The sequence below is a fragment of the Emys orbicularis genome, chromosome 2, assembly GCF_028017835.1.
Source record: "Emys orbicularis isolate rEmyOrb1 chromosome 2, rEmyOrb1.hap1, whole genome shotgun sequence".
NCBI lineage: Eukaryota > Metazoa > Chordata > Testudines > Emydidae > Emys > Emys orbicularis.
In genome coordinates this window covers 200,006,283-200,029,146 of record NC_088684.1, presented here as the reverse complement: position 1 = coordinate 200,029,146, position 22,864 = coordinate 200,006,283, and the positions used below count along the sequence as shown (strand labels likewise).

General features: G+C 45.1%; 1 protein-coding gene across 1 annotated transcript in view; it reads left to right on the top strand.

The window, feature by feature from the left end:
• The window catches only part of HECW1 (HECT, C2 and WW domain containing E3 ubiquitin protein ligase 1), a 283,590-nt gene that overhangs the window by 31,385 nt on the left and 229,341 nt on the right, over positions 1–22,864 (top strand). The window lies entirely within an intron of this gene.

Below are 22,864 nucleotides of genomic sequence, written 5' to 3'. Positions count from 1 at the left end.
TGGGGTCTTCAGCGGCATTTTGGCGGTGGGGCGGGGGTGTCCGCTCCGGGGTCTTCGGCGGCATTTTGGCGGCGGGGGGTCCTTCAGTGCCGCGGAAGACGCGGAGCGGACCGACCGCCGCTGGGTATTCCAATCGGGCCCCGAAGGTCCTAAAGCCGGCCCTGGTCCCAAGCTTCCACACCAAGTCTGGTAGGCGGAGAATGCGGGGCGGGGGAGGAGCTCCACAAGCTGCACTTTAACTGTAAAAAAAACGCATGTGGCTCGCGAGCCACGGTTTGGCCACCCCTGCATTTATACATTAGGATGATCCAGAATGCTTTATGGAGTGGTGAACAACGGTGCCTACTACGTCATGAATACTGTGGATATTGACTGATTCAAACTATTTTCAGGCTGATATAATTAAGCATTAAAGTCCACTTGGCATCATATAGTATGAGTTATACCATCAGTTAGGATTTACATCAACGTGTTGTGAAAGACACCCCAATGGGCCTAATTTTAAATTGTTTAATCAATCCTCATTTAAAAAAAAACAACTCATTGACTTCATGAGTTGACTGGAGGACTTTACGTGTTGCTCACTGCCTCCAGACTGCTCTTTTGCTAGTTTTATAGTGATGCAACTACATTGACGTCAATTGAATTACTTCTGATTTACATCTATGCAACTGAGATCTGAATCTGGCCCAGGGAATCTAAAATAATAGCTAACCTGTTTTTGAGTCCCCTGAGCATGTACGTCACACAAACTTTACACACGGGTAGAGTAGTGTAGATATAAGGGAGTCTACATTGGCATAATGGAGTCTAAGGGCTTGAACCTGCTCCCACTGAAGTCAATAGCACAACTTCCACTGAACTCAGTGGTGTGGAGTAGGGCATAAGTGAGGGTAGAAGAGTCTAACATACATCAATTTACATGTCACCTCTGATTTTTTTCCAATAATCTCCCTTATACTGTTTAGCCAAAATTCAGAGATGATATGCACGGTGTAAGTGGGTATCAATCTAAGGTTGACTGGGTTTAAGGCAGTCTAGGGGACTCAGACTCAGGTGGTATAATTTACATATGAAGGGGGCTGGAAGAGATGTGTAAGTTAGCCATCTTAGACTCATCCCTGAATTTGACCTAAATATCTGACACCAGCAGGAATTTATTCTGCCACCTGCAGGTGTTCTGCAGGTATTCATAGTGTTACAGGTGGGTTGATCAGAGTTCTCTTGCAATGTGAGACTGCAGGCCATGTTCTGTAGTGCCAAGTGGTAAGTTGACCAACAGATGGCTGTCTCAAAGAACTGAAGGGGTTCTGTTGATATTTCAGTTTTATAATCTTTTATGTTTATAAAAAATGCAGCTGAGGGCAGTTACAGCAGCCTGACTGTGATGTGGTGACAGTGGATGTTACTATTAAGATTTTAATGCTTCTAATTTCTGAGAGGAAATATACTGTAGTATAACCCAAAGGTTCTTATTTGAAACTGCTTCCTTGTGCTACAGCTACTAAGCTGTGAAGCTGAAACTTTGTTTTCTTTAAATGGTAAAACAGAGTTGGGGAACAAGAGACTTAATTTCCCAAGACCTGCACTTGTAGAGGTTCAGCCCATCATGAAGGAGATGCCTCCAGTCTCTTGGGGGGAGAAGGCAGTGGAACTGAGCTAGAAGTATCTTCCCCATGTGATCCATAATGTGAAACTAAATAACTGGCGGTGGGCTCAATCCTGGCTTGGCTGAGGTCAATGGGAGTTTTGCCATTGATTTCAGCAGCTCCTGGATTTCACCGGATGCATTCCCCTACCCACTCATATAGGACAAGTCATTATCCTGCCTACCAATATCCAGAGGAAAAGGGAGATAAATACATAAGGGGCAGTACATAATAGTACATGATGATATTGGTAACCAAACTTGCTTAACCACTGAGGTATGAATTTAAAGTAGAGATACATGTTGTGTGTATGTGTAGAGATATACACATATCTACATTATATTTAAGGGATACTGCTCATTATTGAGGATATATGGAGGCTTTGTGGTTGCTTAAGTGAAGCTACAGTGTTTGACAGTCTCATGTATTTGATAATCGAAGAAGCCATTGTAAGCCACTGGCTTCCAGTTTTTAAGTTCTTTAGGGCAGGGATCTTACCTTCTTTTATGTTTGTACCGCATCGTGGTGTGTTCTACTGAAAACAAATAATAATATTAATTTAACAGAGTAGCAGTATCAGAGAGATCTGTTTTATTATTTTGGCCATGCATTAAAGGACTTTTTAAGTTCATTTGTCCTTTTAAAAACTGGGGAGACGGAGGAGAGGGAGAGAGAGCACAATGATATAGCAAGTCACTTACAAAGTCCCCATTTTTAAAATATATTCTGTTCATTTTGCACTTCCCTTACATTTGATGCTGGTTTGGAGTCTTTATTTTAGTAATAGCAGTAACTTGTAACCCATATTAGCTCAGCTACAAAATCATCCTTTCATTTCTGCTTTTGCTAGTTTTTATGCTTGCATTTATTTGTATATAATTACTTTTTAAGCAGCCTGTTGACCCAACTGTGATACAAAATATGCAAACTTATAGATAATACAGTACTACAGAACAGAGACAGCCAGTGCTGCCTGTCAAATTGCCAGGAACAAAAACAAAATGAAAAACAAAATGTAACCAAATGCTAAATAAAATTAATAATGCCTTATACAGGAATCTGAAGGCTCCCAAACTTGGGCTCCACTGCAGAATAAATTTTGACTCTAGTCCTTGAAATAAAAAAGTACTGAATTTTTTTGTTGTTGTTGTCTGGGGTAAAATGTACTTAATAGATTTTAAGGCTAGAAGGGGCCATTATAATCATCTAGTCTGACCTCAAAATTAAATGTGTTTCTCTACTGCCAATAGGACTGCCATGAGATTTAAACCCAGGACCTTTCACATAACAGCCAGGGTACTTTTCTCTGTGCTAGCAGCTAACTTTAAGTAAAGAAACATGCACATTAAAGTTTGGGAGTTTTGTGAATAATAAAAATTAGGAAAGGTGAATTGAAGGGTGAAAATAAGTAAATGGGAATACATTGCTACTTTGCTATGTTTTGAATATATAGATATACATTGGATGTCTGGGAGTGTTTTGTACAAAATCCTTAATATGCTTTGAGCAATTATGATAGGAACTGAACCTTTCTCTCCAACATTTTAGGCAATTAATGATAAGGTGACACATGGCATTCTAGTTATGTAATCTCTAACCATTGTACCTAAAACACTGCTAAGGCATTAAACAGAATAGAAAGTGGGGCTCCACTTCTGGTAAAGGTTACACTAGTTCACTTGCAGTGGTCTGGGAGTTGAAGTAGGAGCATGGAAGGACAAAATTGATGGTAAAACACACTGTACACTTTAGCAAAAAACACTGAACCATATTTCCAGATCACCTCTGTAGGTGGTGTAAATCTCCAGACAGATACAGCTGATGATGACCATAATCATTGGCAAAGAAGATAGCCTGAAATGGAGTTCAAACAAGGAATAAAGCATAATTTTTCACTGTGGTCATAAGAAACACTAATAGAGGGATTTGGTGCTATTGAGTTTTAAAGTTATGGGTATTGTAGATATATTTGTAGAAGTATACAGGAAAGGAGGGCATGGGAAGGAATGGAAACCATTTTTCACAGAAATTACACTATACATCTTTACCAAATTCCACAGATTTCAATCATGTCAGCTATTTTTACATTGTTTAATCTGTGGTTCCCTGATATTCTCAGCATCACCTGCTTGGTCTGAGTTACCAAGGGCTAAGTGGACAGATAACTTTTAAATTGCACTAAAGGCAATAGAATTATTTCTGTGCTATGATTCTATGACAGCACAGAATAGCTCTCTCTCCTTCAGTGGTACAAGTTTCAGCACTCGTAGGGCAGGCGTTTAACATATACCCTGCTTTTGAATCAGCTGATAGCCTGGTTTAGTACAACTGAGACAATCTTGACATCTGGGGGAAAACAAAAAGCATAATTTGCAGTGATCCGAATGGGTACAGAACTATTTTTGGACAGGCTACTGTGATGCCCAGAGATGTCCTCCTTTCTCGTTCCATTTGATGGACAAAATTAAAAAAAAAAAAAAAAAAACCCCAAACCTATCAAATCAATACTAGTAACAGAAAAAAAAGGTTTAGTGTTTTTTTTAAACTTAGAAAAAAGCTTCAGATTAACTGTGCAGAGATACAACATGCAGCAATTTAGAGCAATCAGCAATCTCTCCCACGACTGCTTAGTTCAGGCCAGGACAGAGAGAGAGAGAGAGAGAGAGATCCTGTGTAGTATCACTACCATACGAAGCACAAGTTGTGTCAGTTTAGGACCCCAAAAGCACTACAGAGTCAAGTCTTTGACTTGTGGTTTCAACAATCCCTTTTGTATTCATTACAACCAATTAGTAGTTGTTATTATTATTTGCATTTATAGTAGCACTGAAAGGCCCCAACTGAGATCAGGGCCCCATTGTGCTAGACGCTATGCAGACACATGGCAAAAAACAGACCCTGCCCTGAAGAGTTTGCAGTTTAAATAGACAAATCATAGGATGGGAGAGAACAAGTCCTCTTACACATCTTACATATAGGGAACTGAGGCACAGAGAGTTTAAGTGACGTATTCAAGATCACTGAGGGAAGACTGTGGCAGAGCCAGGAATTGCACCTAGGACTCCTGAGTTCCAATCCACTACCTTAACCTTCTTCTCAACCAAGTTTGTCTCTTTTCTATCAGCAGGGACAGTACAATAAACAATCAATCAGCTTCTTTATTACCCTTTTGTTATCTTTAATCCTCTGTTTCCCATTTACTCTGTTTCTATCCCAGTATATTACGTATAACTGTGGCTATTTCTGTACAGTAAGCTGAGTGCATTCATATTACACACACACACACACACACACACACACACACACACACACACACACACACACACACACACACACACACACACACGTAACATCACACATTTCTATAGCCATCTGCAGTTTATATTTATTCACAGCTAAAAAAAAAAGATTAATTCAGTTTCCTAGAGAACTTTGTGTCTTTGCACTTTTTATGGATCGCAAACTTACAATATAATGTTCATAGAATCATAGAATCATAGAATATCAGGGTTGGAAGGGACCTCAGGAGGTCATCTAGTCCAACCCCCTGCTCAAAGCAGGACCAATTCCCAACTAAATCATCCCAGCCAGGGCTTTGTCAAGCCTGACCTTAAAAACCTCCAAGGAAGGAGATTCCACCACCTCCCTAGGTAAAGCATTCCAGTGCTTCACCACCCTCCTAGTGAAATAGTGTTTCCTAATATCCAACCTAAACCTCCCCCACTGCAACTTGAGACCATTGCTCCTTGTTCTGTCATCTGCCACCACTGAGAACAGCCGAGCTCCATCCTCTTTGGAACCCCCCCTCAGGTAGTTGAAAGCAGCTATCAAATCCCCCCTCATTCTTCTCTTCTGGAGACTAAACAATCCCAGTTCCCTCAGCCTCTCCTCATGTGTCATGTGCTCCAGACCCCTAATCATTTTTGTTGCCCTCCGCTGGACTCTTTCCAATATTTCCACATCCTTCTTGTAGTGTGGGGCCCAAAACTGGACACAGTACTCCATATGAGGCCTCACCAATGTCGCATAAAGGGGAACGATCACGTCCCTCGATCTGCTGGCAATGCCCCTACTTATACAGCCCAAAATGCCGTTAGCCTTCTTGGCAACAAGAGCACACTGTTGACTCATATCCAGCTTCTCGTCCACTGTGACCCCTAGGTCCTTTTCTGCAGAACTGCTACCTAGCCATTCGGTCCCTAGTCTGTAGCAGTGCATAGGATTCTTCCGTCCTAAGTGCAGGACTCTGCACTTGTCCTTGTTGAACCTCGTCAGGTTTCTTTTGGCCCAATCCTTCAATTTGTCTAGGTCCCTCTGTATCTGATCCCTACCCTCCAGCGTATCTACCACGCCTCCCAGTTTAGTGTCATCTGCAAACTTGCTGAGAGTGCAGTCCACACCATCCTCCAGATCATTAATAAAGATATTAAACAAAACCGGCCCCAGGACCAACCCTTGGGGCACTCCGCTTGAAACCGGCTGCCAACTAGACATGGAGCCATTGATCACTACCCGTTGAGCCCGACGATCTAGCCAGCTTTCTATCCACCTTACAGTCCATTCATCCAGCCCATACTTCTTTAACTTGGCGGCAAGAATACTGTGGGAGACCGTATCAAAAGCTTTGCTAAAGTCAAGGAATAACACATCCACTGCTTTCCCCTCATCCACAGAGCCAGTTATCTCCTCATAGAAGGCAATTAGGTTAGTCAGGCACGACTTCCCCTTGGTGAATCCATGCTGACTGTTCCTGATCACTTTCCTCTCCTGTAAGTGCTTCATAATTGATTCCTTGAGGACCTGCTCCATGATTTTTCCAGGGACTGAGGTGAGGCTGACTGGCCTGTAGTTCCCCGGATCCTCCTTCTTCCCTTTTTTAAAGATGGGCACTACATTAGCCTTTTTCCAGTCATCCGGGACCTCCCCCGATCGCCATGAGTTTTCAAAGATGATTGCCAATGGCTCTGCAATCACATCCGCCAACTCCTTTAGCACCCTCGGATGCAGTGCATCCGGCCCCATGGATTTGTGGTCATCCAGTTTTTCTAAATAGTCCCGAACCACTTCTTTCTCCACGGAGGGCTGGTCACCTCCTCCTCATACTGTGCTGCCCAGTTCAGCAGTCTGGGAGTTGACCTTGTTCGTGAAGACAGAGGCAAAGGAAGTATTGAGTACATTAGCTTTTTCCACATCCTCTGTCACTAGGTTGCCTCCCTCATTCAGTAAGGGGCCCACACTTTCCTTGACTTTCTTCTTGTTGCTAACATACCTGAAGATACCCTTCTTGTTACTCTTAACATCTCTTGCTAGCTGCAACTCCAAGTGCGATTTGGCCTTCCTGATTTCACTCCTGCATGCCTGAGCGATATTTTTATACTCCTCCCTGGTCATTTGTCCAATCTTCCACTTCTTGTAAGCTTCTTTTTTGCGTTTAAGGTCAGCAAGGATTTCACTGTTAAGCCAAGCTGGTCGCCTGCCATATTTACTATTCTTTCTACACGTCGGGATGGTTTGTTCCTGCAACCACAATAAGGATTCTTTAAAATACAGCCAGCTCTCCTGGACCCCTTTGCCCTTCATGTTATTCTCCCAGGGGATCCTGCCCATCTGTTCCCTGAGGGAGTCAAAGTCTGCTTTTCTGAAGTCCAGGGTCCGTATTCTGCTGCTCTCCTTTCTTCCTTGTGTCAGGATCCTGAACTCGACCATCTCATGGTCACTGCCTCCCAGGTTCCCATCCACTTTTGCTTCCCCTACTAATTCTTCCCTGTTTGTGAGCAGCAGGTCAAGAAAAGAAAGATAGATGTTGAAAGATAGATATGCAATTGGTGTGAGCCTTAGAGAGTTTGCTTCCAAATTACAGCATGAATGCAAGACAGAATACTCAGGAAATAAAGAGTATTAATAGATGTACAGGCATTGTCACACTACAGCCGGTTTTGCATTTCTGCAGCAGACTGGCAATTTGGTTTTTATGACATCCAGTGATAAACAGTAACTGACCATAATAAATATGAAATGGCTGTTCTTGTAGGCTTTGTGTGCCACTAGGGAAGCATACTTTCTCTGTGTTGCAGCTTGGAGGGCACTGCAGTGAAATAACCAACCTATAATGAGTTTTCCAGGAAAGGAAGCAAGCTTTACTTCATTAGAATTTCTGGCACATTTTTTGGCCTATACAGCAATACTCGGTGTGAGAGACCATTTGTTCGAGGTGTAAAGCTGCATCTTCCCATAAACAGTACATCAAGTTAGCACATCCCTAAAATGGGGGGAACTTTGAGGCAGTTCAAATTTCACTATCTTTAGCATAGTAGCTGAATGTGCAGTTGTCTTGTTTGAGTGGGTTACTTTTGTTGCCACAGGTTTAGTAATGACAAAGGCAGGAGACACACTTCTTGCAGATATCAGAGATAACAGAGTTTTCTGTACCACTGTTGAGCATGGGAAAATAGCAGAAGACTTACAGTCTGAAGGTCATGCAACTGAACTAGTCAGAGATCTGAGGCAACATGATGCATCTGCCAAAGAGACTGGGAGTATTGTAGCCTAGTACATAGTTAATGTTTAGTACAAATCCCTTTGTTTTTGGAACATAAGCATAAATGTTCCAAAATCAATGTACTGAAATGTCCCAACCAAATGCATTTTTTGGAGGCCTTTCTGAAAGTATCCCTTTAATTACTTTAGGAAGTTGCTTTAAAGGATATTGTCAAAGTGAGGATAATTAAAGTATGTTGTAGCACAAGGGCTTTCTAAATAAATGAGAGAAAACCGCACTGTCAAAAATCCAAAAAAGCTGTAGTGCAGGCAGATCTATTGTGCAGCAGTGCCTCTCACTCTCTGATTGAAGTTGGCCAGAGGCTCTACCCCCTAAAGAACACTCAGTTTCACTTTCAAGTCCCCCAGCTTCTCTCAAACCACACTCAGGCCTTGTCTACACTACGAGAGTACTTCGATTTTAGTTAATTCGACTATGTGGAATCGATATTACTAAGTCGAACGTGTGTGTCCACACTAAGGACAGTAATTCGACTTTGTGAGACTTTGTGAGTCCACACTAACGGGGCAAGCGTCGACATTGGAAGCGGTGCACTGTGGGCAGCTATCCCACAGTTCCCGCAGTCCCCCCTGCCCATTGGAATTCTGGGTCGAGCCCCAAATGGCTTCTGGGTAAAAAAATGTGTCGAGGGTGCTTTTGGGCGCCTGTCGTCATCCGTCAGTCACTCAAGCCCTCCCTCCCTCCCTCCCTGAAAGCGCCGGCGGGAAATCAGTTCGCGCGCTTTTCTGATTACTGACAGCGCGGACGCCACAGCAGTGCGAGCATGGATCCCGCTGCGACCATCGCTGCAGTTGTGGCAGTTCTCAACGCCTCGCAGCTTCTCCTCCACCTGTACCAGAGGCAGCTGCAGATCAATCATGAGAGGAGGCTACGGCACTACCGTGACGGCATGAAGTCGGACACTAGCTCCGACCTCTCTGAGAACATGAGACCCAGCACCCAGGACATCTCGCTGTCACTGGGTCTTGTTAATACTGTTGAACGGCGATTCTGGGCCCGTGAAACCAGCACGGAATGGTGGGACCGCATAGTGCTGCAGGTCTGGGATGAATCCCAGTGGCTGCGCAACTTTCGCATGCGGAAGGGGACTTTCCTCGAACTGTGTGAGTTGCTGTCCCCTGCCCTGAAGCGAAAGGACACCCGGATGCGGGCAGCCCTGACTGTCCAGAAGCGAGTGGCCATAGCCCTCTGGAAGCTCGCAACGCCAGACAGCTACCGGTCCGTCGCTAACCAGTTTGGCGTGGGCAAGTCTACCGTGGGGGTTGCTGTTATGCAAGTAGCCAGGGCAATCGTCAAGCTACTGCTATCTAAGGTAGTGACCCTGGGAAACGTGGAGCTCATCAGAGATGGCTTTGCCGAGATGGGATTCCCAAACTGCGGTGGGGCTATAGATGGGACTCACATCCCTATCCTGGCACCGGACCACCAGGCTAGCCAGTACATCAACCGGAAGGGCTACTTTTCCATGGTGCTGCAAGCACTGGTGGACCATCGGGGACGTTTTACCAATATCTACGTTGGATGGCCTGGCAAGGTTCATGACGCTAGGGTGTTCAGGAACTCTGGTCTGTGTAGACGGCTGCAGGAAGGTATTTACTTCCCGGACCACAAAGTAACTGTTGGGGATGTGGAGATGCCTACAGTCATCCTCGGGGACCCTGCATACCCGCTAATGCCCTGGCTCATGAAGCCCTACACTGGCGCACTGGACTCAGGGAAAGAACTATTCAACTACCGGCTCAGCAAGTGCAGAATGGTGGTGGAGTGTGCTTTTGGCCGTCTCAAGGGCAGATGGAGAAGCCTACTCACTCGCTGTGATCTCAGCGAGACCAATATCCCCATTGTGATAGCTGCTTGCTGTGTGCTCCACAATTTGTGTGAGAGCAAGGGGGAGACCTATATGTCGGGGTGGGAGGTTGAGGCAAATAGCCTGGCTTCTGATTACGTCCAGCCAGACAGCAGGGCGATTAGAAGATCACAGCGGGACGCACTGTGCATCAGGGAGGCTTTGAAAGTCAGGTTCCTGACTGAACAGGGTCTCCAGTGACTTTTTACTTTGTGGACACAGATGCTGAACCTGCCCCCGTTTCTTTACCCAGTTACTGTTGACTATCCTTCCAAGTTACATACCCCCTTCCCCACCTTCCCAACAAATAAAATCTGTTCTGTTCTGTTAATGAACAAGGTTTTCTTTTTTACTGTTTTCGCGGGAATGTTTTAAACCGGGGACGCAGACTGTGGCGGGGGGCGGGCTTACTGTTTTGATGCAAATGATGCTTCTAAAGTCCGGGAATGACAGGCTCCGCAGTGCTGCATTGGTTGTTTCAACGCAGCCTGCCAGCAGTCCTGGGCGGGACTGGATGTATGTGTCAGCCAAGTGACTTTCTGGCAGGGGGCGGAGGGTAACAGATCCCCTGCTGCGTGGCTCTGTGATCCAGGATAAGGACCGCGGCATAGGATCTCTAACTGCCCTCCCCCGACACAAAGTCACAGATCAATCCCCCTCGCACCCCAGAACAAGAAAACCGCCTCCCAGACTGACCAGGGTAACTGGTGACTGTGCTGTGTATGTGTCCTGATGCTGGACCTGCCCCCGCCTCTGTAGCCTGCTACAGGTGACTGTCCTGTCCAAGTAACAAACCCCTTCCCCCCCTTCAGACAGAATCCCCTCCAAAAGACACTCTCGGAAACAGTACTTAACAGAAACCGATGTTTTATTACGAACCGCACATGAAAAGGGGGGGGGGGGAAGGAAACTTGGACATGGGCTAGTGTGAGATGGGTAGGAAAGGACTTTTCAAACTTTGGAACGAGAGCCTTCCATTGCTGCAGCAGTGTGCAGTGGCCGACTGACAGTTTTAACGGCCCTTGCCGCCCCTCCTTCTTTGTACTTTTGGTGAGGGGGGTGTGGGACTTGGTGGCGGGGGAGGGCGGTTAGAGATAGACAGCAGCAGTGCTCTGTCCTCCTGCCTCCGGTCTTGCAGAACATCCACTAGGCGCCGGAGCGTCTCCGTTTGCTCCCTCATTAGTCCAAGCAGGGTTTGAGTAGCCTGCTGGTCCTCCTGGCGCCACCTCTCCTCCCGTTCCATGACTGCTCTGTGCATTTGTGACAAGTTCTCCCTCCACTGTGTCGTCTGGGCTGCCTGCTCTCGTGAGCACTCCATAAGTTCATAAAACATGTCTTCACGAGTTTTTCTCTTCCTTCTTCTAATCTGCGCTAGCCTCTGGGAGTGTGATGCCAGGCTGGGTTGGGAGACGGTCGCAGATGTGTCTGTTGGAATGGGAAAAAGGGAGTAAATTCCTGAGACAGATAAATGAAGTTGCTAACAAAGAGCATAGTCTTTCTCTGTGAACAACACCATGCACTGCACCTTTCACATGCGCACTCAGGACAAGGTCGAATTTTCGGCCCTCGCCTTATGTGTCTGGGGTCCTGCAGTTGCGATCAGAGAAGCGTTGCAGGACACCTCTACTTCTGCTGCGGGAAAACATGGTAAGCCGTAGACTTGTGGCAGCTTAAACATGTAATAGTAGCACTGGGCTCCTTTCGCACTGAATGCAAGGCCACTCTCTGCTGGCAGCAATCAGGGAAGCATGAGCTCTGCCCCTGTCCCACCACCTCGCGGCTGTCCCCGGGAAAGATCCCTGTATGCTGCCCCTCTGCCGCCTCCACCGCGTGGCTGTAAAGCAGTCCAAATACTAACATTCCCCTCCCTAATTTAAAGCAGGGCGTCATGTGTGACATAACCCTCATGAGGATCTCGGAGACCGAGAGGGGAAGGATGCTGCGTGAATGCATGCAGAGGCCTGGGCCATATGCCGCCATGCTGTGCCGCGCACTGATCCCCGACTACCTCATGGACTCATGGCGTGGGAACGTGTGCTACCACGGGGGACCAAACAAGATTGCCCTGCCGTTGAACCTCGTGCGCATGCTGGAGCGGTACCTCCAGGAGAGCTATGCGGAGCTATCACAGGAGGACTGTCTGTCCATTCCCGGGCACATTGACCGCCTTTTCCTTTAAGTTGAGCATAACGGACTACAGAGTGGAGGGGCCGTGTTGTGGACTAATCATGAATATCCGGACAGTACTTGATTTTCTATACATAGTTAGTAGAAAAAAGTTTACTAAGCCAACTAAATCATGAACAACAAATTACTGATATAGTTATTATTCCTGTTTTGTTATTAATAAAAGTTTCTATGTTTAACTGAGTGACTGAAAAGCCCATTCTTAACAATATAAATATTCCACTTATGTTAAAATGAAATGTTTAGATGTTTAAAGCACTCACTGCTTGATCCTTCCCCTGATTCGGTGTCCGGGGTAAGGGCTGTGGACGGTTGGTAGGGGATCTCGGTAAGGGTGATGAAGAGCTCCTGGCTGTCGTTGAAATCAGCGGTGCAAGCGCTGTCGACTGCCTCGTCCTCCTCATCTCCTTCCTCATCTTCCCCGTCACCTAACATTTCCGAGGAGGAACCGGCCGTGGACAATATCCCATCCTCGGAGTCCACGGTCACTGGTGGGGTAGTGGTGGCGGCCGCACCTAGGATGGAATGCAGTGCCTCGTAGAAACGTGATGTGTGGGGCTGGGATCCGGAGCGTCGGTTTGCCTCTTTGGTTTTTTGGTAGCCTTGTCTCAGCTCCTTGATTTTCACGCGGCACTGCGTTGCATCCCGGCTGTATCCTCTCTCTGCCATGGCTTTAGAGATCTTCTCATAGATCTTTGCATTCCTTCTTTTGGAGCGCAGCTCTGAAAGCACGGACTCATCGCCCCACACAGCGATGAGATCCAAGACCTCCCGATCAGTCCATGCTGGGGCCCTCTTTCTATTAGATTGCACGGCCAACTCCGCTGGAGAGCTCTGCATCGTTGCTAGTGCTGCTGAGCTCTCCACGCTGTCCAAACAGAAAATGAGATTCAAAGTGGCCAGACAGGAAAAGGAATTCAAATTTTCCCGGGGCTTTTCCTGTGTGGCTGGTCAGAGCATCCGAGCTCAGACTGCTGTCCAGAGCGTCAACAGAGTGGTGCACTGTGGGATAGCTCCCGGAGCTATTACCGTCGATTTCCATCCACACCTAGCCTAATTCGATATTGCCATTTCGAATTTAGCGCTACTCCTCTCGTTTTCGAGGATTACAGAAGTCGAATTTAAAAGAGCTCTATTTCGAACTAAGTAGCTTCCTGGTGTGGACGGGTGCAGGGTTAATTCGATGTAACGGCGCTAAATTCGATATAAGCTCCTAGTGTAGACCAGGCCTCAGCTAGGTGTGTGGGGAGAAGGCCATGACAATATTGTTTTCCTTACTTTTGTGCCCAGTCACAGAGTTCAAGGCAGAAGGGACCACCAGATCATAGTCTGACCTCCTGTGTATCACAGGCCACCAACACTACCCAGCACACTCTACTAGACCCAATAACCAAAATTAGACCGAAGTATTACAGCCCACAAGAGACTAAACTATTATGTGTCACAGGCAGTAGGAGAGACTGAGGTGCAGCAAGACCTGAGGCCCGCTGCCTCCGCAATGCCAGGGAACTGATTAAGTGAAAGATACACAGATGATCCTAGCAAATGACCTGCACCCCACCTTGCAGAGAAAGATGAGGAAAAAAGAAAACCAAGGTCACTTCCAATCTGACCTGAGGGAAAATTCCCTTCTGACCCCACATATGATGATCAGTTAGACCCTGAGCATGTGAGCCAGGCAAGCACCTGAGAGAGAGAATGCTCAGTGCCACTTCAGAGCACTGACCCCCCAATGTCCCATCTCTAGCTGTGGCCATCTCTGATGTTTCAGAGGAAGGAACAAGAAAACCCCCCAAAAAATACATTGGGGGGGGGGAGCATCCCTTCCTGACCTCTGGAGGTAACCAGCTGAAGCCCTGAAGCATGAGATTTTAAGAATATTGGACATGAACCAGACAGGACCCCCAGGGGTGCCTGTTATCCGAGGTTACTTACACCCAAATCTCTCAGTAACTTTACTCTCTGCAAGGTGGTATCAGGAAATAAACCAAGGGAGATGCAGCACCTCTGTCTGCTATATGACTGGCATAAATCACACAAAATGCTTTTACTTAAAGCCTTCACTTTATTAGTTTCCAGCACTCTCACCAGAATGCCTTTACTCAAAGTCTCTGCTTTGTTTAGTCTCAAGTACATACAAACAGAGTAGGCTATAGAGCACCCTCAAACAATCGTTACCCGCGGTCTGGAGGGGTCTCAAGTGGTCAAATGACAAGGTTCCAGTGCCCAGCTATCTGCCTGTTGCTGGGGATTCCAAGAGATGTCCAGAAGATCAAATCCAAATTCCTCAGACCTGGCTACCCCTTTTAAGTTAGTAACTGCTACAATTACATCAACAACATGTCAATCAAACAAAAACCATTAAGCAAGCACTTTTAAGCCCTTAGTTATACAGATGTGTTTTTGCAGAGTCTGCACTCTCATGGGTCCCGACACACACACCAGAAGTCAAATATAGATTGACTTCCAGTTTTTCACAAACACTTACCCTAGCATATCAGGGAGGATGCAGTCAGTCCCACACTTCATGATCGCTGCCTCCCACCAACCCCATCCCATCTTTGCCTTAGTGATGCTAAGGCTGGTACAGAGGCCTTACAGGTACTACTCTTGGCAATAAGCAAAATAATCAATATTCCATCCCAATAATTGGCAGTGGTTTGAGCACCTGGCTGGTTGCTAAAAATGCCCCTCATCATGCCCCGCCCTACCGCACACCCTCATAAGTAACCCCATCATACAATCCCCTCATAAATTTGTCCTGCTCTCTCTTAAAACTATTTAAGTTGTTTGTTTTCACAACTCTTAGTGGGAGACTGTTCCAGAACTTCACTCCTCTGATGGTTAGAAACTTTCTTCTAATTTCTAGCCTGAATTTGTTTGCAGCCAGTTCATACCCATTTGTTACTGTACCAACATTGTCCTTTAGCTTAATTAACTCTTCACCCTCCTGGTGTTTATACCCCTGATGTATTTATAGAGAGCAATCATATCTCCCCTCAGCCTTCATTTGGCTAGGCTAAACAAGCCAAGCTCTTTCCGTTTCTTCTCATAAGTAGGGCCCTACCAAATTCGTGGCCATGAAAAAGGCATCACGAAGCATGAAATCTGGTCTTTTGTGTACTTTTACCCTACACTATACAGATTTCACAGGGGAGACCAGACTTTCTCCAACTGGCGGTCCCGACCCAAAAGGGAGTTGTGCGGGCGTCGCAAATTTATTGTAGGGGATTGCGGTATTGCCACCCTTACTTCTATCCTGCCTTCAGAGCTGGGTGGCCCAGAGAGTGGCAGCTGTTGGCCAGGTGCCCAGCTCTGACAGCAGCACTCTGCCAGCAGCAGTGGAGAAGTAAGGGTGGCGATACCATACCACTCCACCCTTATTTCTGCACTGTTGCCTTCTGAGCTGGACAGCTGGAGAGTGGTGGCTGCTGGCTGAGGGTCCAGCTCGGAAGGCAGACGTGCAGAAGTAAGCGTGGCAATACCATACTGTGCCATCCTTACTTCTGTGCTGCTGCTGATGGCAGCACTGCCTTCAGAGCTGGGCTCCTGGCCAGCAGTCGCCTCCTTCCGGCCACCCAATTCTGAAGGCAGTGCTGCCGCCAGCAGCAGCGCAGAAGTAAAGGTGGTAACACCGTGACCCCCCTACAATAACCTTGTGGCCCCCCACAATCCCATTTTGGGTCAGAACCCCTAGAGTTACAACGCCATGAAATTTCAGATTTAAATATCTGAAATAATAAAATTTATGATTTTTAAAATCCTATGACCATGAAATTGACGAAAATGAACTGTGAGTTTGGTAGGGCCCTGCTCATATGATAGGCCCTCCATTCTCCTGATCCATCCTAGTAGCTCTTCTCTGCACATGTTCCAACTGAAATTCATCTTTCTTGAACATGGGTCATACAAGATGCAGAATGTCTTCACTTCCCATGGGTTTAGTGGGAATTGAGGATAGAGCTGGTTAGCAATCTTTTTCCCTGCCACAGAAAGTTTTGACGAAAATGGAAAAAAAGATATTGTCTAAATTTTCTATGGAAAATTGTGAGTTTCTTGTGAAAGTTGTGAAAAATCAAAATCAAATATTTTGACCCAAAACTGAAATATTTCCATTTTGAAGTATCACTGTGATGCCTCATGAGTTTTTTAGTCAGGTGCTTCATGCTTCCCTTCTTCTCCATAGGCCTTGTTGGACTATATCTCCCATGCCTGGGGTGGGTGCATTATGGGAGATGTAGTCTGGCTGGGGAACCCAGCCTATGGAGTGACCCTGCCAGCAGGTAGGGGATCTTGGGGGACAACTACTGCACTGGTGGGGTGCAAAATAAACTTTATTAAGAAAATGCAAAAACAGGGAAAATTCAATAGTGAGGGGAATGGGGTTTGTTAAGGTAGACAATTGGGGAGGGGTTTCTTTTAGTAAATAGGGTAGGGGGTTTCAATAGTGGGGTACAATACAGTGGGGTACAATACAGTTGGTAACCAATTAACACTGAAGTATAAATGTAGCAGGTAGCTAACAATTTCTATGTAAAGAGTGTGTCACAGCAGCATATAACCAACTAACAGTATGGGTAAAATGTGTTAACTAACCAACAACTTTAGGTAAAAATGTGTTACAGTGGTGTAAATGTAAAATGTGAGGTGTGTTAGAGAGAAAAGGGGTAACCAATGGGGTTTTATGCTAGACTTTAGTAATACAATTGAGGTTTGGCAGCAGTAGGAGCAGGGTGAGCACGTGGGGGAAGGGATTAAAAGAGAGAGAGAGAGAGAGGAAGAATGAGGTTGGGGGATGGGGAAGAGGAGCACGTGGTGGAGCAGAGAGCAGACAGGCTGCAAGTTTAAACAGCAGAGAGACAATTATACAGAACACAGCAAAATCTTATCTATGATGTAACTTAACCAAGACTACACAAATTAGCAAGTAACAAAACACAATGTAACAATTCTTTAAGCCTAATTTACAGAGTACAATGCAAGCAATTTTCTAAACCTAACTTAACTACAGCTATGCAAAATGAAATCACAATTTATCTAGACTAAAGGCTAAACCTAACCTAATGGGTGCACCTTATACTAGGGGTAGTTTCAAAGGGCAGAGTGGTGTGTGCCCAGGATACAGCTCCAAGGGGGGGGGGGTAGTTGCAAGCAGGCTTATTTCTAGCAGCAAAGGCGCTGCGGAGCTAGAAGCAGATTACAGATACAGACCAAGGAGTTAGCTTGGGTCTGCCTGCTGGGGAAAGAAAGCCAGCAGCTAGAACAAGGGGAGTGTGCAAGAGGTTTTTCCTTACCAATCCCCAAAGCAGCAGCAGGAACAGCAGTTTCAGCATCAGAGGACTCAATTCACTTACAATAATCAGGAGATCTCCAGGCACAAATTCGTTGTTCGTGGGAGGGGAGTTTAAAAACGGGGGTATGCTCAAAACCAAACGAGAGCGGGGAGAGGGCCCCCCAAAGACCCCTAGCTGATCAGACCAGGTGGCAAAGCAAGGACCTTCTCCAGGGGTCTGATCAGAAAATGTTTGGTTTTAAGGGCAAACTCAGGCAGTTTCCCGCCAATAACTTTGATTGGTTCCCCTTAATCCAGGGGAGGAGAGAAGGCAGGGAAAACTGCAGGTAGGCACAGGACATGTCTGGGCAAGTTCTGAGTCACAGGTATGACTCTCATGCTCAGCTATGTGGCCACTTTAGGTCTTGCATACCTGGGCAGAGCACCCTACACCGAGCCGGGTCCGAACAAAGAAGCTAGATAAAGGAGCGAAAAGCCCCCCCGCCCTGAGCAGAGCAATGGCTCCAGTCAGTCTGCACAAGCCATTTCCATGAGCAGGGCCAGGCTGTGACTTTGGTCAGTTCCATGGCCGGGGGGGCAGCCACTCAGCACAAACAGAAAGGAAGGGGAAAAAAGGAATCCAGCAGGGGGACAGCTGTAACAGACATGGAGGAGAATGTGAGCATAAGGCACTTGAACTGCAATTTCCAGGAGGTACTGCAGTGGCATTTCTTAATCAAAATATTTCAGTTTCTGGCTGAAAACCAAACAATTGGGGGGCTTACAGGGTGTTTGGGTTTTTTTTATGAAAAATCAAAATTTTCTAAAAACCAGGGGGGAAAAAACTCACAAGAAATTGTTTTTGGCAAAAAAATTTTTCCTTTCTGTGGAAAATTTTGATCAATCCCTTTGTTTCTATTACATTGTATGAGCTTAATGAGTCTTTGCAAATCAAATTTCTCTCTCTCATGTATACAGCTTGTTTTGACACTTATCTCTGTGCTTATGCTGTGCAAGTCCATGGCATTTGTTTATATTTGTTCCTGCACATGGAAATGGCTGCCTTTGTTCCTGCATGTGTGCCTGGTGACATCCTGCTCAGGCAATAGCAGTTTAGATCCCATGCTACGTGCACTCTCACTTTTGTGGTAGCGCCTTAGGCAATTAAAAAGAATACTCTTGCTGTACGTAGCAGAGATTATATTGCAGGCTCTAAACATTGGCAATGGGATAGGCTTAAAGGCTAACTGATATGCTTTTAAAGAGAAATTAAGGCCTGATGCAAAGCCCATTGAAGTCATTGAGAGTCTGTCTTTTTACTGACTTCAGTGGGCTTTTGTTCAGCCCCAAATCGAATACTTTTTAATATCGTAAACAATTAATCCAAAACAAAGTGTAGCCTTAATAGTGAAGACAATGGGAGCTTGGAGTGTTTTAGTATCTTTAAAAATCAAGCAAACAATAAATACATTTTAAAAGTAGAGATGGGCTCTTAACCAAGACCCCTACATCTGACCACTGTGAGTTTTGGGAAAGTTTGGATACTGTCTGGATATGGATCCAAACTTGATCCAGAAGCCTATGATTATATTTATTTACCTTCTAGGAGCTGAGTTCAGATTTCTGTTTCTTCTCTTGTGACAGTTGGTATCACAGGGGCCTAGAGTGAAACAGAGAGCTGCATTCTTTACCAGGCTTTAGGTGTTAGAAGTGTCATCAATTCTTGCCAGGGAAGATCCCTGAATTCCGACCTTGGAAGTTAAATAGAAGAGGAAATAATTTTCAAATATTTTGCTTTATAAAGTATTTACTTGTAATTTTTAAACTTCTCCCATATATTTTATGGGGGGAAATTCTAATCCCACTGAAACCAGTGTCAGAATTACATGAGGCCAGGATTTGGCCCTCAGTGATATAGGATCTTAAGCAGTTTTTTTGTATTTATTTATTTATTATTGTATTATAGAAGCACCTAAAGGCTCCAACTGAGATCAGAATCCCATTCTGCTAGGTGCTGTACATACATATAATATGAGGCAGTCCTTGACCCAAAGAGCGTACTGCCTAAATAGACAAGACAGAAAAAGAGTGGGAGGGGAGACAGAGGCACAGCCAGGTGAAGTGACTTGCCCAAGGTCATACAGCAGGTCAGTGGCAGAATTCAGAATAGAATCCACATCTCCTGACTCCCCGGACTCCAGTGTCTTATCCACTATTGTAAAAGCATTTCAGTCCACTCGCAAAACCAAGTGTGGATATTCATTAAAAGTTGCTGTATGATTTGACGTGTTCACTGTATAAATGGGTGTTCCTGCACCTATTCCTCATCTTTTCCTTTCACTTCTTAAAGAACAGTGTTTTTGACAGCTGTACTGATTCCTACAGCTGGAGTGGGGGAGAGGGTTTGCGTGTGGTGGCTGTGCCTTCATCAGATCATACAAATGTCAGAAAAGGTTTTCCTCTCATTTCTATGAGGCTTTTATTTTAAGCAAACTGTGGGCAGAGTAGATCCAGAAGCACTCCTGCTCAGTGAAAGAACAAATGCTAGCCCAATTGTATCTTCTTCCTTCCCAGACACCAGCTCAAGAAGCAGGACATGAAGTCTGCTCCCCTCCCAATCCTTTGGGAATCCTGTGCTGGTCCAACCTTCTCCCAGCTGCTTCTCTCCCTCTGAAACAAATAACACAACACTGAGCTGTTCTCTGCCTCCCTCCCATTTGTTGCTGCCACTCTCCTGGTCTCCTCCTCCCTCCCCCGACACACACACCTTTCTTCCTCATATGATTCAGTACAACAGTCACAGTTTCTTGCTACTGCTCAAGCCCCAACTTGTAGTGCGGTTTGGGGTGGCAGCAAGAAACTGTGACTGGTTTGGGATGCTTGTTAGAGACTTTTTTGGGCATGAGGAAGGAGGATTAGTGAAGGGGCCACTCATTCCAGCTAGCTCATGCTTTGGGGTTAGTGCTTATGGCCTAACTTCCGCTGCAAGATGCAGATGTGGTTTATGGGGCAGACTGTGATGCTTGAGCCACCATTTGCTGTAGCAGGTGGCTTTGGAGATGACCGCAAAGAGAGTAACATCACTCACTGTCTCCATGGGAATCCTCCAAGAGGGTCTGCTAGTGTCCTGAACTTCCCTCATCCCCCCATATTTGAATTTGTGGGCAGTTGTAAGTGGTTTGTGCCCATTCTCTCCTTCAAATGCTGCTGAAATCTCGAGGTGGGGCCCAAAGGGTCTGATCCTCCACTTAAGTCTTCTGGAGACTCAGGTTTACTGTTGGTTGTCCATTTACCCCAGAGAATGGAAGGATTTAGGTGATCACAATGGCTCAATGCTACACCTAGGAGGTTGATGCAGCTGTGAGCTGCGCACTTGCTGGCATTCATGCAGAGTGAGTATATGACAATGTGAGTTCTACGTGCTCAATATGGATATTTAGGATTTTTTTCTATAGGCACTCAAATTTTAAATGTTGGTCTACATATATATCTATTTTGCAAAGACCTGCTCAACAAGTCATACCAGTGATATCCTAATAGTGAAAATTGATGCACTATGTATCAGTTTTTGATCATGAATTCTATTGTGCAAGAGATTCATTTTTACTTTGGCTTCAGCAATCAGGCTTTCAGAGCAACTCAGAGTTCAGTGTTCAGAGTCTGCAGTTGTTGTATAGAAACGAGAAGAGGTTCTTGACATCCAAACTATGCTGGTAGTGTGGCTAATGCTGTACTTTTTTCATGTTTTAAAAGTGTAATCTGTTCCTTGAAAAGTCTGTAAATGAATGCTTATGGATTGTCTTCCTCATTAGAGTTTTTGATTTTAATATTCTGCACAGTGGATGGTGCAGTCAATATTAATTTGTATTAATGGATCAGGAAAACAAGGTAACTCATTTGATGTTGTTTTGCAAATGGTGACATTTCTGCTATCAGAGGCACAAGATTATAGCTTCATCTACTGTTTGTGTGTTAGCCTTTGCCACTGTTAACTAAAATCTAGTGGAAATTCTGTTTTGGTCTGTGCTATCCAGTGCTTTGTTGGAATGTACTTCAGAAGATACAGCCTCTCTGTCTGTTTCACTGAACAAGGAGCCATAGTCTGCCCTTGGATACTCCCATTGGGCCTATTTCTGAAGCAGCTGAGAGCAAACAATTCCCACTGAAATTAGTGAGAACTGCTTGCATGCAGCAGCTGCAGAATCAAGCCCATTGACTTCATTGTGTACCCAGGTGCAGTGTATCCAGGTGCAGAATTTGGCCCAAGTGGTTTTAACTATGTAGAAAAAATATGAAATTGCATAGGATACAAACACAAGGGGAATGGGAAGATGCATTGAGTGACTGGAGTGATGTCAGCACATTTATAGCAAGGTCATTTTTCCTCTGAAAGGTGATTGGGATACCAGCTCTTGTTTCAGTAGTTTTATTAATAATTAAATACAATGAGAACTCCCTGCATCTAAAAAAAATAAATAAATATGGGTCTGACCTCAACTCGCAAATGCAAAGTAATCCAGAGGAATGGTTGCCATGCCTGTCTCAGTTCACCTCTTCATACCCATGCATTGTCGCTGGATACGGTGGTTGATCTGGGAGGGTCAGAACAGTGGGTAGTCTTACGTCCCACATGAAACAAGAGATCAAACCCCAGTGGGCTTCTTTAAGGGCAGAGTGTTAGACATCACTCTCTTATTTCAATGTTTAAGATAATAGTACAAACAATTTGTCATGTTAAATTTTGGTGGTTTTATGTGTTTCTCATTTGAAAAACCCTATGAAAAGTTGCCATTAAAGTAATATGACAAGGCATGACGTATAGTGTGTGCATTGACAATAGCATGTTATTGAGCAATATGTAAATGTTATTAGTATGCAGACTATAAACTTGATTCCTGTTTATGCTAAGGTGCTTTTACACTACTCTTTAAAGAGGGCATAAATGATTTATGCTGCTTCAAGGCTCTTTTTACATTGCCAGAGTAGTGTAAAGGGGTTTTAGTGTTGATGAGGATAGGCCCCATCACTTAATTATTACAGAAACTTTGTAGCATTCTAGAACTGTTGGGTTCTAGTCCCAGCTCTGCCATTGGCTGTGTGATCTTGGGTAAGTCACTTAATCGCTTTGTGCCTCACGTTACCTATCTATAAACTAGATATGATAATACTTATCCACCTCCTGAGTGGTGTTCTGAGGATTAATTTGTTAGGACCCGATCCTACAGTAATTACACACACAAAATTCAGTTGGATTTCACTGAGAGTTTCGCCTGAATGAAGAAGATAGGATTGGGTCTGCAAGCAGGTGGTGTACCCACTCAGTTCCAAATAAAGTGTACATATATTGTGTA